This window comes from Gracilinanus agilis, chromosome 6 (genome assembly GCF_016433145.1).
Source record: "Gracilinanus agilis isolate LMUSP501 chromosome 6, AgileGrace, whole genome shotgun sequence".
Taxonomy (NCBI): domain Eukaryota; kingdom Metazoa; phylum Chordata; class Mammalia; order Didelphimorphia; family Didelphidae; genus Gracilinanus; species Gracilinanus agilis.
This window is the reverse complement of record NC_058135.1, coordinates 83709183-83721232: the sequence shown is the minus strand read 5'-3', so window position 1 is coordinate 83721232 and position 12050 is coordinate 83709183.

Genomic DNA, 12050 nt, shown 5'->3' with positions numbered 1-12050 from the left:
AGAGAGAGAGAGAGAGAGAGAGAGAGAGAGAGAGAGAGAGAGAGAGAGAGAGAGAGAGGAGGGGGGAAAGAGGGAGGAAGAGAGGGAGAAAAGAGAGAGCATTGCTAAGCATTTAAATGCTTACTACATGCCTGCTATTGTGCTAAACATTGCTTATACAAATACAAGAAAGTGTAATGCTAGGCAAATTGAAAGACTGTGATTGGTTCCCCCAAAGTGGGGAAGGAACAGGAAGTGACATGGAAAAAGGACTATTAAAAGTCCTGAACTTTCTGTCCAAGGGACTTCTCCTTGAGACTTCTCCTTGAGTCTTCTCTTTGAGACTTCTTGGATCTTCTCCTTTGAACTTCTTCTTTGGAGGATAGCTCCTTGGGACTTTTGGACTTCGACTTGGAGCTTTGGGCCTTTCAACTAGAGTTTTTGGCTTTGGGACTTCGAATTTCAGCTTTGGAGCTTCTTGGAGTTGGGCACTTTCTTGTTGGGTTCACTGCTGCCTCAGTGAGCTTAACTCACAAGGGTTTTTCTGCAATGGGACCTTGTCTGGATCCGGCCCATCTTGGTGGTGAGTGAGGAGGATTCCCACATGGAGACTGGAACTCTGTTGGGGAGTGAGCTTCATTTCACTGGATCAGCCTTTAGGGTAGACTAGGCAGTCTCCTTTCCTCTTTCCCTTCCACATTTCCCTCTTTTTACTAATATTCCAATTAAACAAAATTGCTAAAAGTTGCTAATAGTTTTTCTTGACTAAAGGAATAATAATCAATGACCACTTTTTTATAACTCTCTTATTTAGTCAAAATCCCAATTTAATCATTATATTAGGAAAGTAATCATTGTTGGTAAGATTTTTGCCAAAGTATTCCTTAATCAGCTGATCCTACACTTGGAAGGTGGTCATCTACCCAAGAGTTAGTGTGGCTTCAGAAAGGGCCAGGGAACAGTCAACATGGAGTTTGCTGCCCAACACCTTGAGGAGAAAGACCAGGAGCAGAACAGAGCCCTGAACAGAACCATCATGGGCCTGACTAAAGACTTGGATACTGTCAGTATTGAGGGCTTGTGGAAAATCATGGTGAATTTTGATAGCCTGGCAAAGCTACTAATATACCATTTTCATGAGGGCATGTTTGCATGGGTACCAAAGATGGGCTGTATTCTCACACGTTCCCAGGCACCAATGGAGTGAATCAGGGTTGTGTGCTTGCCCCTATGCATCTAAGCATGATATTTTCTGTGATGTTGCCAGATGCTTTCAATTAGATCAAAAATGGCATCAAGCTGAGCTATTGCACTGACGGTAAACTATTTAACTTGAAAAGGCTACAAGCCAAGATTTGAGTAGAGGGAGAGGTGGTATAGGACTTTGTGTTTGCAAATGACTGTAAACTCAATGCAGTCTCTGCCACTTGTGCTGATTTTGGCCTGACAATCAACATAAGAAAACAGAGGTTCACCACCAGCCAGCATTGCATCATCTATACACTGAATTGCTAGTTATGTGAAATGGAGACATTTAGAATGCTGTCAATAAGTTCACTTACCTTGGCATTATACTTTCTAAGCATGTCGGCAGAGACAATGAGGTTGATGTATGCATCGCCAGAGCTAGTTTAGTGTTTCAGAGGCACCAAAAATAAAGTGTTGGGGAGAAGAGGTAATAGATTGCATACCAAAATGGAAGTCTACAGAGCCAATGTGCTGATTTTATTGTTCTGTGTCTGTGATACCTGGATAGTAAACTAGCACCATGACATGAAATTGAATTGCTTCCATTTGAATTGTCTTGGGAAAATTCAGAAGATTACCTTGCATGATAAGGCACAGGAGACTGAGGTCCTTTCTTGAGCGGAACTGCCAAGTATTCAAACTCTAAAGCACAGAGCACAACTCTGATGGGCTGGCCACATAACCAGAATGCAAAATGTACTTTTACATAAAAGACTGTTTTACAGAGAACTTGCGCAAAGAAAGCCCTCTCATGGAGGTCAGATGAAGCAGTACAAAGACACTCTTAAGGTCTCCCTGAAGAACTTTAGTATCAATTGTTAGACATGGGAGATGCTTGCCCAGGACTGCCCAGAAGGGCATGCCTACATTAAAGAATGTGTTGTGTTCCATGAGAAAAACAGAATCAAAGTGCTATAAAGGAAACATGAGATGTGCAAATCTAGACATGTCCATTCCAAATGTTCTAACGGAACATTTATGCCCAACCTGCGGTAAAGCCTTTTTATTGGGCTGATCAGCTGTAGCTGAACACACTCTACTCTTATCCCAATATTGTGAAATCATAGATCCTCTTTGAGTAGGAATGACAAACAACAACAGAAAGGTTATATTCCAAATATTCCAAACTTCTATCTATAGATCATCATAATTTTAAAATTATTTATATTAATATTATCTAAACTCATAGAAATAATTTCTATTTATTTGTTTTATATATATTTCATATACTTAACTACATTTAGATAGATATCTATATATTTATATCTATTTTATCTATCTATTGATCTTATAGATAGATAAAAATATTTACACATAGAGAGTTTTTACCAAGTCTTCAAAAAGGCTACTTTTATTGATAAGTGGGTACTATCTTCAATGGTGCATATCGTAGTCCATTTTGCCTTCCTCTCTTTGTTTCTTCTTGTGCCCATCTCACCAGAAACTCTCCATAGGGGAAGTATTTAGTACAGTTGAGGCTATTTTCCAGACTTTTTAGCATTCACTGGATAGCAAAGCATAATACTCTGGATATACTTTTATTATTCTTTGGACTAATTCAGGGGCCTAAATAACCTAATTTAGGAAAATACATTTTTCATTCACTTGCATTTTCTTTTTTTATTTTTCTTTTTAATATTTTCCTGTAGTTACATGTTTCATGTTCTTTCCCTCTCCCCAAACTCCCCTAACCCCCTTTAGTCGACACACAATTCCACTGGGTTTTACATGTATCATTAATCAAGACCTAATTCCATATTATTGATAGTTTTACTAGAGTTATTGTTTAGTATCTACATCCCCAATAATATTCCCATCAGCCCATGTGTTTAAGCAGTTGATTTTCTTCTGTGTTTCTCCTCCCACAGTTCTTCCTCTGAATGTAGCTAGGTTTCTTTCTCATAAGTCCCTCAGCCTTGCTCCGGATCCTTGCATTCCTGCTAGTAGAGAAGTCCGTTACCATCAATTGTATCACAGTGTATCAGTCTCTGTGTACAATGTTCTCTTGAATTTTCTCTTTTCACTCTGCATCAATTCCTGGAAGTCATTCCAGTTCACATGGAGTTCCTCCAGTTCTTTATTCCTTTGAACACAATAGTATTCGATCACCAACAGATACCACAATTTGTTCAGCCATTCCCCAATTGAAGGACATCCTCTCATTTTCCAATTTTTTTTTGCCACCACAAAGAGTGCAGGTATAAATATTTTTGTACAAGTCTTTTTCCTTATTATCTCTTTAAGGTCACTTAGATTTTCCTGTGTGGTTTCTAATTTAATTCTATTTTATGTGACCATGGATATCATTGAAGTTCCCTTATAATATTTAGTTAAAATATGCAATTTAGCAAGAGGAGCACATTGGGAAACCTACAACTTATATTTCATTCCCCTTCCATTTGGGCTTTAAGTAGGACATTCTTCATGGCTTAGCCAATGAACCACTATTTTGAGTATGTGTTTTCCAATCCTACTTGAATATTTGTTATATGATTATATTTTTTCCTTATCCTCTCTATCTTTTCCATGTCTTGCTTGACATTAATGAACGAACTTATCTGTGTGGATATATTACTAAAGCATTACTTATGATACTAAGACATTATTTTTTTTTCTGAAGAACCTTTAGGTCTTCATTTCACTCTAAAAAATAAACTTTTCTATATAGACAAATGAAAAACACTATGAGACCATTTTTCTCAATACCTATCAATTGAATAACTGTAGAGATATAGGCCATAGAAGAATTGGAAACTAATGAGATGCTATCAGCTAGAGAATGACTAAACAAATTATGGTCTATAATTATAGTGGAATAACAATGTACCTTATAATAACAACAACAAAAAATAGTTGTCAAAGAAATTTATATATATATATATATACATATATATATATAGATATATTTATGACTTGATGAGGAGTGAATTGAACAGAACAAGGAGAATAATTTATACAATAACAATAATATTTGCTCCATAAACAATTTCAAAGGACTTGAGAGCACTGATAAACACAACAAGGAGTTGTAATATCAGAGTCAATGATAAAGAATGCCAATTCGTCTACAGAGAGTTGATGGGCTCAAGGTATAGAATGTGATATCCATTATTTGGACATGGCCAATGTGAGGATATGTATGACTTGACAATCAGTACTCATTACAAGGTTTTATTTTTGTTTCTCTTTCTCAGTAAGGTGGGGACTAAAAAAAGAGTAGGAGAGGGAGAAAGACCCAGAGTGGATAGTGGTAGTTTCCATTTAGGGATCCCCCTGAATACCCAGCTGTGATCTCCAGGTCTTCTAACCTCCAGTTAGTGAGAGTGAAGCAGAATCACTTTCTCTCACTGAGTTAATTGCACAAACACCTTGGGGACAATTGATTTATAAAATCATTATCTCTTTTATTATAAGAGAGTATTCAAACTGAGGTTCAGTTAGGACAGAACAAAGGGTCCCTAACTCTAAGGGATCTAGCTATTCACCCAAAAGCCCTCTATGTCCTTCACAAGAGGGAGCCTTCAGGTCTTCTGGATAACTTATGAGCTCCCTATTTCTATCTACATGTTCCCCAAAAGCTGACTAAACAACCTATCTATGACACATAGTTGTTAGTTTGATATAGTTCAAAAGCTGTCTCCAAAACCCATTATGATTGTTCTCAAATGGCTGTCCACCCCAGGGTGTCTGACCCCTGAGGTAAAATCTCAAAGCCAATCTGATAGGATTTTTAGACAAAATCCTTCTGGAAAGCACTGCAGGTATGATCAGATCCTTTTCTAGATATTCCCAGTCAAACATAGTACCTCCAAAGGTGATTTAGAGGTTTCTCCTTCTCCACAGTCATATTGAGGTAGCTAAGCTCTGACAATCTACCTTTCCTCCTCCCTTCTGAACAAAAAGAACCCGAAGTCTCCTCCTACAAGAAGTCACTTACTCTAGCAGTTGTCACTTCCAAACTGTTCCTCCTCTGCCTTCTGCCTGCGAAAATACTTTCCCTTAAGTTCCTAGTATATACCTTAAATACAGCCTTCCACTTCTCTTAAATTTTTTCCTATCTCTAGCCTTTCCTCATTACAGGACAGAGAGAAAAATAAATACTTGTTAATTGAGAAATAATTATAAATGATAGAATCTGAAGCAAAAAAAAATTTTAAGGCTATTTCTCATTTTTCCACCAACTTTTAATTCATTATAAGTTGTAGTGCAGGGATTTTGCATTGCAATATTGGCCTAGGTATACCTGTCAGTTATCAGAATGGAATGTTGGCATGGTATGTGTCATGTTCCAGGTATTAACCAGCAGTTGGGCTGTGGCGATAAAAAGCCCCTTCAAACCCAACCCTGTGTTCTGATTTCCCCTAACCTCACCCAGACAACTTGCTACCCCTGACCTTCCCCCTGGAGCCCTGGGTGGTGAAGGGAGAAGGGTGGTGGATTGTGGGTAGGAACTTAGGATAGGATAACCTAGTGGTTAGGACCATTTTCAAGATCAACCCATCAACATCTTTTGTGTAGCTAGCGGTTCAAATAATATGTGGCCAGAGACTATTTACCTCTGGCTGAGGGCAGCCAGCCCTCAGACTGCCAAGACCTTCTAGGTCCTTTGCCAGCACCAGTCAGCTGCCCATAGTGACAGCTTAATAACACCTAAGCCCTCTTACCTTGGTTTTCCCTTCCCCAGTTTCAAATAGATCCCTTAGCCTTAATCTGAGATTCCTATGATTATTCCAATACTATCAAGGCTAAGGAGACTAGGGAGAAGAAGGAATACTGAGTAGTCGGAGTTACTGGGGAGGTTGAATCTGAGCCTCCATTGTTAGCCAGGAAGTTAAGGTCTCCGCTTCCTGCTGGGTTCTGCTCTCATCCAATAGGAAGGCAGTTACCTCAGCAGGGAGGGGCCACCTCACCTAACATCTTAAAGGAGCCTACAGCTAGCAGTGAAGATACTCTGGGCACCAAGCTATCTGGGTTTGAATTTATTCTTATACCAAATTCATTCCCAGCTGAAGCTGCTCACCTTTGTCATTAAGCAACCCCAATCTTCTGCTAGACTGGTTACTGGCTCCTAGACCCCTAGTGACTCCTTCACCTTCTTACCTTTTATAACAAAGGGCATTCTTATCAATGTCTTGACAAGATATGAATATAGATCTTTGGAAATTTGATCCTTTGAATTCTTTAAAATCATGATATTAGAATATAGATTTCCTCGATGTATTTTTCATATGGCTATACTCTCTACCTCTCTCTTTTAAGGGGCCTTTACTTTGCCCCATGACGGAAATGGAAACTAATCAGAAAATGAAGTGTCAAATTGTGGTTTTTCTGCTGTCATCAAAAGTGAAACTTGGTTCCTATAGAAACACCAACAATTCTGTTTGATTTTATATCTATTTTGCTCTCCTCTTTCATTTTCACTTATGGTCATGGAATGATCCAGTGTTGGGAGATTTTTTTGTGCTAAACTATCCACAGACTTATCTTCTCCTCAACTGATTTTCTTCTATTGTACTCCTCAGTGATATTCAGCAAACGTGAATTGTGGTTGTCCCTGCCTTCTAAATCTTTATCTTGACAAAAACATATAGTGTTTGCTTATTAAAATATATTATAATATATGCAAATGTATATATATATATATACTTATATATTTGGCTTCTTGGATTTTAATTGTGTTTACTATTTTAATCTGGTGAAACTTCTCTAAGAAATAGTGATGGTCAATATCAATATATTTCATCTCTCTTTTATGAAGTATTCATGATACATAGGCATTGCATTTCTGAATAATCTATAAATTTTTAAGCATCCCCAATTTCTTTATACCAAACCATAATCTCTATTCTCCACTAGGTTCTATTCTTCACTGAATTTACTAACTATATTTTTATTTGATTGGGAGAATTGTTACATCTTTCACAGCATTTTCCTACTTTTTTTTATCCATTACAAAAGATTTTGGTACATAAACTGCAATAATATATAGGATTTTTCATTTGTTTATTTTGCTTACAGTCATCATATGAATTGTCAGAGTAAATCTCTAGGTGTCTTATGAATGATGTTTCTTATTCTTCATAAAGTGATGCTCTTTCTTTGGAAACTTAAAGAAACCAACTCTGGCAACTCTTTCATCTACTTTCTCAAGGAGACTGTTTGAGTCATCCTCATATTTAACTGTAACTTTTCTATCCCTTCTGACTTCAATTATAATGAGAATAACAATATAAATGTCATTCTATTCTTATAGGTATATATCAGTTAGTTGGTTGCTAAAGAAAGATTTCACACAGATGATTTCTATAGCAAAATTTATATACGTGGATGCTTTAAAACTGTGTGGCTCTTCCTCACACTTTTTAAATAATGACTTTCTCTTAATTTGCTGCCTGCTAGGCAAAGTACTTCCTTTCATTTGTCCCAAAACAACCCCCTGCATGTTTCCAAGGAGGCCCTCATGATTCAATCATCCATAATTTAATGAATGAGTCCATCTTTTCCTCTCTCTAACCTCCAGAATTTCATGAATATTTATCAAATTCTCTTTTAAACCATTATTTAAAAAAAATTTAAATGCTTATTTCAGGTTTATTCATATATCAACATTTTTCCATCCCTTTGATCTTTTTAGTTGTTTGTAATGGGCATGTTCTTTGTTTTTTCTAGTTCTTGTGTATGGTTCTTGAAATACCATGGCCTGAACTACGAACAACATTTTCAGTGGAGATGCATAAATTACTGGGAGGAATATGTTATTTTACCATTTTGTTACCTATATACTTCTTGATGGTTTTCAGTATCTTTTGGACTTTTTTGGCCATCCAAATGCATTGGGCTGATGTTTCCTAAACCAAGATTCTTTTTGTGGAAGGGAAATATTATCTCAAGAGCACTGAGTGGTTATTGAGTGGTTATTCTTTCTGTTATTTGGTCTGGATTCATTATTTAAAGGAATTCTCAGGGAGCAAACTCCCTCAATGAATGGTGTAGACAAGTGTTATGCTATTAATATATTCTCATGGGATTCACTTGTACTGGAAGAACTGAACCTTCTATTTTAAGGATTTGCTAAGCTCTTTTCAAGGCTGTTCATTCATCACTGAAGTTCATCTTTCACCCATTTCTCACTTATATCTCCAAGAAGCTGTAGCATGTGCAACAGTTATATCCTGCTAAAATTACTTCAGCAGACAGGATAAATCAGATTGAGGCTAACTGGGAGTCCTCAAACCCATCAAAACCCAAATTTAGGATTCTGTCTACATCAAGCATGTGCACACTTGCCCCAGTGGAATGGATGAATGAGAACATTTTCTTCCAACTTCCATGAAGGCAAATGAAGCAGGCACTCTGGAGTACTTAGAGCTTGGTTCGACTTTGAAGACACCAAACTCATCCACTGCATTCCAGGCCATCACTAGTTGTCCTGATTTTTGTCTTTCTACTGGACATGAGTGACTGGAAAAGAGGGCGAGGTTGATGACATTGGGCAATTTTGTCTCAATTAAGTCTAATTCACTCACAAGACATCACTTGCTCTTCTTTGAAAAATTAAGGATGAACAACAATATTATTGAGAGGTTAAGTAAGTTGCATAAGATTATACAAGTTGTATGTGTCATTTGAACCATGATGTTGGCTTTTTGCCTACTATAGTCCAATGCACATTTTATTTTTAAATTCAAAATTATTAGTTACTAACTTTTCTGCACATTTCTATTCATTTTCCCTTTACCTCTAATCTCCCTTATAAAATGTAAAATCAAATCTATCCATCACTTATTCCATAGGAATTGTATATCCCCCCCTTAGTGGGCAAATGAATAGCAAAAGGGGATTTAGTAGTAGGCTTAAATGTAATGAGGGTATTTTAATATAAATAGTTGCTCCTGACTTAGATCCCACTTTAGATTAAGTAGAATTTAAAGGTATGTATATGTATATATCTTTAATTTTTTTTCTATCATCTTCATATCTGCATCTATCTCTCCTCACTTAAGCAGTGAAAATAAAGAAAAAGGGGAAAAGCAATTAACAAAATAATTTAACATATATTAACTGAAAAATGATTCCTTGTGGATGGTTAGTTACTTTAATGCTCTGATTTGAAGGTTACACTAGGTAGTTGCATTAAGTTAAATGATGTATAGAATCCCAGAAAAGATCTGAAATTCCTCAAAGGATATATCCATGCACACGGTAACTATGAAAGAGTTCATAAAGGATGTCCAGAATATAACGCCATTTGAATGTACTCACTAAAGAACAGAGTTTCTTAACCTGGGGACCACATGTCACTCCTCATGAGATCCATGGATAGATTTCAGGAAGTCTATGAACTTGAATGGGAAAGAAAATTACACTTTTATTTTCAGTGACTTCTAACACTTATCTAAAATATTCAGAGAGGAATATCCATAGGCTTTATCAAATTGCCAAAGGAAAGGAGTTCATGACACACCAAAAAATATTATAAATTCTTACTATTGAAGTTGCTTAACAGTATGCATACTTGGAACAAACCACACAGATAACGAAAGGCTGAACCAAGAGTTGAAATGGAGGAGAGAAAATAGACAGCTTTGGGGAAACTATAAACCTCTTTTATTGAACCCAAGCTTTTTACAACAGCAAATACCCATCTTCTCTGTGCAAACATTGGGTCAGTATTGCTTTATTGTAATGAGACCTGAGATGCACTTCCACTAAAGAACTAAGATGAATATCACAAAGAAAGTAAAATAGTAGGTGGATTTGAGCAGCCCACAATATATTAACCAATAAGGAACTTTGAAAAAACACAGTCAAGAAATAACAAAATAAAATATTTTTATGAAAGAAGAAGATGGATTGGTCACATGGTGAGAGGATTAGATGACAGATACATAACCAGAGTACTCCACTATTACCTTCTGAATATCAGGGGAAACTGAGAAAAGTCTCTGACCTATTATATTCTCTGTGGCAAAATGTTTGGAGACAGGGACACAAGTCACAGAGGAAGGGCAGGCATGGATAGGTTACAGTCTACATTGCTTAAAGGAAGTCCCAAATCAATTAGATAATTAATCCATTTTAGTATTTGAGTATTAATGGTATGATTTACAATACCTCCTTGGAGTTTCAAATTAAGATTCCTCAACATATCTTCAGAAGACATTTAGTTAGCTCATTTTAAATTCATTGATCTACAAATATAGTTATTGGATAATCTTTTATATGTTAAAAAAAATAACCAGAAAGAGAAAAGAGATTCTGATATTTGTTTTTAAGTGAGTGAAAAATGCATTTGTCAGCTACATACTCTTTGTGTATTTATAAGTACACACATGTAAATATATCTATATGAATATTTGTGAGTAGATATATGCATAAGTGCTTTTTATGTATATTATAAATGATGATTAATATGTATTTTAAATCAGATAGCAGAGACATACACCTGAACTGTTTAATTTGATGACATCACTAAATCATTGCACATGAGTTTGTCAATGTCGGTCATCCTTTTCTTCCACTAAACTTCTTGAAGGGATGTAACTAAATGAGAAAATTCATCCTTCCACCTCTCACCCTATAAAAGAGATCGAATTCTGAATGATCTAATCCCTCCAGTTTACAGATTAGTTGAACCATTGGAGGTTTCAAAGAGATTGAGTAATGACGAGTCTATTGATGGATATAGACGTGTAATTCATTAATCAAATAAGATTATATGTATGCAATGTCATGTCAAAGATCTTTGGAAACTTTAAAGTACTCAGGTAAATGTGAACTATAATTATTATTAGTTGAAAACACATATAACACATATAACTTATTTAAGATATATAATATATATGAATAATATATATGAAATATATATTATTTAAGTCATATATATGAAACATATATATGAATATATTTGGTCATTGTTTTTAATAATATCATCTAAACATTATTCTCTAAAATAGCTAATTATTGTGGAAATGCTTTAGTCTGAAAGAAAAATCTATTAATGTGCTTAAAAAACAAAAATCATTGAAAATCCTAGTTTATTTTTAACATAAACAGAATGAATTAATGCTTTTAGGCAGAGGTAAGCTAGTTCCAAATATTGGTGACATCACTGCTAGGGTCTATTATTATCAATAATGATAATGTGCTTATAATAAACAATAGTAGAATACAACAATGTGGTGGTTTATGCAATTTCCCAACAAAACCTAGTGAAGTAGGGATGGCTAGTATTACTCTTCCCCTTTTGTAGACCAGGAAACTGAGGTTCAATTATATTTAAATTGGTATCTTTTTGTTTTTATCTTCATTATTTCCAAATATGTCTCCTTTCCTCAGAAATTCATCCCTTGTGACAAAGAATAATAATAATTTTTTTAAAACTGAGTTTTTAAAAGGCAGTTCAGTAAAATTAACCAACACATCAATTCTAACATTACATGCATTTTCCAATACCCATAGGTCCTTTACTTCAAACAGAGGTTTTTAAGTAATCACAATCCACAGTTTCTAAGCAAATAAATATTGACACCAGGATCCCATCCTAAATGTCCTGACTTCAATGTTCTTTCAACTTCAACTTACTGTCTCAATGATGGTAAGAAAGAATGTCTGGTCTAATTTTTCTTAAGTTATAGGTTTACAGTATGCTCAGGATAAATCTGTTTTGAAAATGTTGGCTGAGCAAATTTAGCATCCCTTGACTGACATAAACCAGAAAGATGAGACAAGGATGGGGATACAGGAAAGCTTTAGACATTTTCACATTCTAGGTTACAGTTGATGGTCTTTGACCACATTGACTATCAAATTGTCCATTCTAC